This window comes from Cololabis saira, chromosome 15, assembly GCF_033807715.1.
Source record: "Cololabis saira isolate AMF1-May2022 chromosome 15, fColSai1.1, whole genome shotgun sequence".
NCBI classification, from domain to species: Eukaryota; Metazoa; Chordata; class Actinopteri; order Beloniformes; family Belonidae; genus Cololabis; species Cololabis saira.
Genome location: NC_084601.1, coordinates 2,564,977 through 2,570,408, shown reverse-complemented (window position 1 = coordinate 2,570,408; position 5,432 = coordinate 2,564,977). Strand labels below are relative to the sequence as shown.

Sequence of the window (5,432 nt, the reverse complement as noted above, 5' to 3'; positions counted from 1 at the left end):
TAAAATGTTTTTAAGTAAACTCATTTGAGTGTAGATTTTTCGCCTCTAATAACCAGCACAGCCCTGTGGGCAACAAGCCCTAAAGCCAGTACTGGAGTTGGAGTTGAGGGGGGATGAGGGGGGATGGCACCCCCCCCCCCCCCCTGAAATAAAAACGGTCCAAATCCTCCCCCCTGTAAAACTGCCATCCCCCCTTTCCATCCCTTATGTCATTTCATCAATGAATGTGGTTTTACTGCTATTTCAACATTTAGAGTCATCACCAGAAAAATAACACCAGAAAAATAACTTATTTGACAATTTTCACCTGTTTCAAGTAAATTTTCACTTGAAATAAGTAGAAAAATCTGCCAGTGGGACAAGATTTATCTTCTCATTACAAGCAAAAAAATCTTGTTCCACTGGCAGATTTTTCTACTTATTTTAAGTAAAAATCTACTTGAAACAGGTGAAAATTTTTGTTTTTTCAAGTGATGAGTCTTGTTTTAAGTGTAATGAGATTTTTTTTACTAAAATGAGACATTTTAACTAGAAATAAGACAAATATTCTTGTTAAGATTGTGAGTTTTTGCAGTGATCCATTTTACTTATCCTGTGAAGGACAGAGTCATATTGATAAGTTCAGAAAAGTGTTTTTTATTGTTGTGTTTTGATGTATTTGATGTAAGCCCAGTGGATATTTAAAGCTTACAGAAGGCTGCATTTAACTGCTGCTATGTCATTCCTGCAGTATTTCTGCAGGTGTTTTGGTCACTGCTATTATTTGTAATATATTATATTATTTGTAATCAGCACAAATGATCTGTCCCCATATGATAAAATCCACCATCCCCCCTGATTTTATTTTTACAACTCGAGTACTGCCTAAAACGGATCTATTTGTAATACCTTAGTGGCTTTTGTGGGGGTACCCAGGGCTTCTGACATGCTGTTGACACAGTGGCAAAAGAAAAGTAGGAAAACACCTTGGATGAAGTCCATCATGCACTTTAAGTGATCATACATACCGTGATGTGTCTTAAACTCAGTCATTACCATGGAGAGGTAAGTGAGCAGCTTTGGCAGCAGTGACTTAAAGCTGAGAGGTAGTTGGATCATATCTGCTAATGACTCATTAGGATTCATTCATTTATTTATTTATCTAGAAATATGTTGTGGCCCGAATGACCTTTATTGGCTGATTCAAGCCAGGAAAGTGGATCAGGGAGAAAGGGAAAAGGCCGAGCAGCTACCAGCTGCATTAGGACATGGCTCGTTCCTCAGGAGGAATTTTGATTTTACTTTTTCACAGAACCACTCGAGCCAAATGTTTGCAGGATAACTAGTTAGAAAACCTCTTGAGGTTATCACTGCATCTCTCGGGGGTTCAGATCAGGGCTCTTTCAATTTTCTGCGGACAGACATCCTGATATTATCCCATCAACCCATTTCAACAGCGCCCCCTAGAAAACTTTTTTTCTGCCATAACTTTCGAATGGTTTGACATAGAGAGTCGTGGGTGGTGTCATGGGACTCGGTATTGAGTCCTTGACCATAATTGGTGAAAATTAGCCCCGCCCCTTCTTCTGAATGGTTGTCCCTTTTTCTGCCATAACTTTCGAATGGTTTGACATAGGAAGTCGTGGGTGGTGTCATTTCTGATATGCTTATGGGGGGCGGTGGCCACGAGTGCGAGGGCCCGTTCATCGCTGCTTGCAGCTTTAATTTTTCTTTACTTCCCCCTGTATCAACATTTTTTGGGGGAATGTGCTGCAGTCTTGAAATGGAAAAAATACACAAATGAAAACAAATGAAATGAAGTTGACAAGAAAAATAACATGAAATGCAGATCAATAAATAAAATCACAACTTTCTCTGATGTGGGGATTAAAAACAATGCAGATTTCTGCTGAGTACTTCTAAAACAAACAGATACATGCATTAAAAGTGGAAAGCATTTGCCCTCCCATATGCCTGCTCCTAAACCTCAGCTGCAGTGTTACTGTAATCTCTATCTTTTTTTTTTGCAAGTGAATTTGCTGCGAGCAGCTGAATGGACTTTACATGAAGTATCCCTGAGAGTAAATCATTGTGCAGCCTTCTCTCTCCACCTGAACGGATCCCTGGAGGAGGAAGATCAGTGCTCATTCAATTAAAGCGCGGAGAAAGATAATCCTTTTTTGGTTACGGTATCCTGTAAGCTAATAATTACTCCATGGTTTGTGTTTCCTCACTATGTGGGACTGACTGCATCAGAAACAGCACACTTTACATCATAGTATGCTGAAAGAAGTGGTGAGATATCTAACGGACAAAGGTGGGCAAATGGGGAAATAATTCAAGATGTCTGAAAAGCCGGAGCTGCTGTGTGATATAAAATCTTAATTGTGCCTCAGTAAAATAAAAGAAGTCGGTGTATACTGGGGTTTCTCTATTCTCCTTGACCAGTGGTGATGGATGGGGGTTCGTTCTCTCTCACACAAAGTAATCACATACCTACAAAGCACAATCCCATTTTACAATATTTTCATTTAGTAACAATTGTATGTGAACAAATGGATGCTATAAAAGAATTCTTCCAATAATTTCAAATGTACCTTTCAGCATCAGTAGCAAAGCATTCATCCCACGACCTGCTTGCACCCACTCAACAGCTCCATGTTCCCTCCTGCCAAAAAATGCTGCAAGAAGATAAACTGGATGATTACAGAGAAACTGCTTTCCAAGAGTCTTGGTCTGGCAGAATAGCAGGTGGATATTTTAAGAACAATAATCATTCATCCTGCCAACTTAACAAGCACTTCTTCTGAAATTAAGAAGTTGTGGGTAGTCGAGTGAACTTGACATTTTTCTTTTTTCCTTGTAAGTAGAGAGGGGGATATGCTTCAGGTTATGATTACACAGACTGAAGTAAGATAAGAGTGAATTAATAAATTAATGAATGAATAAATGAACAAATGCTTTATTTTGAACAAATCATAATACAGGACTGTCTCAGAAAATTAGAATATTGTGATAAAGTTCTTTATTTTCTGTAATGCAATTAAAAAAACAAAATTGTCATCCATTCTGGATTCATTACAAATCAACTGAAATATTGCAAGCTTTTTATTATTTTAATATTGCTGATTATGGTTTACAGCTTAAGATTAAGATTCCCAGAATATTCTAATTTTTTGAGATAGGATATTTGAGTTTTCTTAAGCTGTAAGCCATGATCAGCAATATTAAAATATAAAGGCTTGCAATATTTCAGTTGATTTGTAATGAATCCAGAATGTATGACATTTTTGTTTTTGTAATTGCATTACAGAAAATCACAATATTCTAATTTTCTGAGACAGTTCTGTAAATAATAACAAAAATAATACCAATCAAAAAGTGTTTGGAAGGAGTAAGGAGAAGCAAAGCTTACTTAACCCTTCTCCACTAATTAATGATACATAGTTTCTATCACAACAATGTATACATAGATACAAATGTATGTGTACATATAGTAAACACATATGAATACATACACACTGGTCCCTACACATAACATACATACACGTACGTTCACCTTTATACATATATATTTACCTGTATATGGAATTAATTGCTTTCTTCATCCTTGTATTCAATGAAAATCAAACTTTTGTACCACTTTTTAAACCAGTTCAAGCTTGGACACTGCTACTATACATTTAATCTGTTCCACAAAATTGTAAAGTTGTATGGACGTTTGAACATTAACTCCTCCCTCAGTTTTTAGCCCCCATTTCTACTAAAGAATGCCTTTTGAATGTTGTTTAGGAGCAGGTTGATTGCTATCCTCTACCTTTGCACTGTTGCTAGAATATAGTAAAACTAATCGAGAGTAAAGAATATTGAGTGATTTGTTGTCCAGAATTTGTTTTGCTTTATTCAGAACTGTGGTGCGTTTGGAAAGTTAATTTAGTTTATTGTATACACTGTATGTATTGTATGACTGACATGAGATTTCCAGTTTATTGTGTCATTAATCACACCAAGAAACTTATTTTCATGAACATTTTCAGTGACAACACTACCATAATCTGTACATGAGTGCTCTTTATACACTCACCAGAAAACATGAATTTAGTTTTATTTAGATGTAATGTAATTAAATGTCATGCTGAATGTAATTAAGATTTAAAAGATAAATGAAAGGATTGCAGGCGTTTACCTTGAAATTTGAGTTAATAATGTGAATTAAATAATAGCATACCAATCTATTTATTCAATTTCAAGCCTGAAGGCAAAGCTTTTCCTTTTCAGTAAAGCATTACTTCAAATGTCTTTAAGTCAGAGCAGTAATGTTGCTGCATGGCTGAGCACCTGCTGAAGAAGCAGCCTTGTGCAGCTTTGGCATTCGTGACATCTCTTTTTTTCTTTCTTTTATTTTAAACTAATTGAATTCTGAGGAGTCTAAAAGTAATCTATAAAACGGATTTATTCTGGATTTAACTGAACACGAGTCTGACACAAAGAAAGATTAACCAAGAGAAGAAGCAAGGTGTAAAACTGCCCAGGGGGATGATGGAGTCTGATGAAGATTTTATTACTTTTATTTATCTCATTACTTTGCTTGGCACAGCGATATGCATTAGTAATGGACAAAATAAAGTGAATCAAAATAAAACGACTCAACATAAAATTAAAATAAATACAGGACTGTCTCGGAAAATTAGAATATTGTGATAAAGTTCTTTATTTTCTGTAATAGAATAAAAAAAAACAAAAATGTCATACATTCTGGATTCATTACAAATCAACTGAAATATTGCAAGCCTTTTATTATTTTAATATTGCTGATTATGGTTTACAGTTTAAGATTCCCAGAATATTCTTATTTTTTGAGATAGGATATTTGAGTTTTCTTAAGCTGTAAACCATGATCAGCAATATTAAAATAATAAAAGGCTTAATATTTCAGTTGATTTGTAATGAATCCAGAATGTATGACATTCTTGTTTTTTTAATTGCATTACAGAAAATAAAGGACTTTATCACAATATTCAAATTTTCTGAGACAGTCCTGTAAATAAGGTGATACAAAATAAAGCGGCGCTTCTATTAAATCATTTACTACCACTGCTGACGGTCGCGGTGTTTACGGGAAGTCTCGCGATACTTGCCGCGGCTGAGCCCAGGAGGTAGGGGACTTGACATGTCAACAAAAGAGATAAATTAACACAACACAGGTAATATTATATGCCGTCTACCCTGCTTTTAAATAAACGTCAACAATACTTTCAATACTACAGTATGCCTTGAGTTGGTCCGAAAAAAAGAAGAGAAAAGCTGAAGTGCCGTGTAAAGCCTGATTTATGGTTCCGCGTTAAATCGACGGTGTAGCCTACGGCGTAGGTACGCGGCGAGGCGCAACTTACGCCGTAGGCTCTGCGTCGGTGTGACGTGGTACCATAAATCACTGTCTAGCTTGGTGGAAA

General features: G+C 36.1%; 1 protein-coding gene across 2 annotated transcripts in view; it reads left to right on the top strand.

Annotated features, from left to right (window-relative positions):
• Window positions 1-5,089: 5,089 nt before the first annotated feature.
• med30 (mediator complex subunit 30) overlaps window positions 5,090-5,432 on the top strand; it is a 64,806-nt gene continuing 64,463 nt past the window's right edge. For both annotated transcript variants that reach the window (XM_061742110.1, XM_061742108.1), the window contains exon 1: window positions 5,090-5,183. The gene's annotated coding sequence lies outside the window, so the exon portion shown is untranslated. The remainder of the gene's footprint in view (window positions 5,184-5,432) is intronic.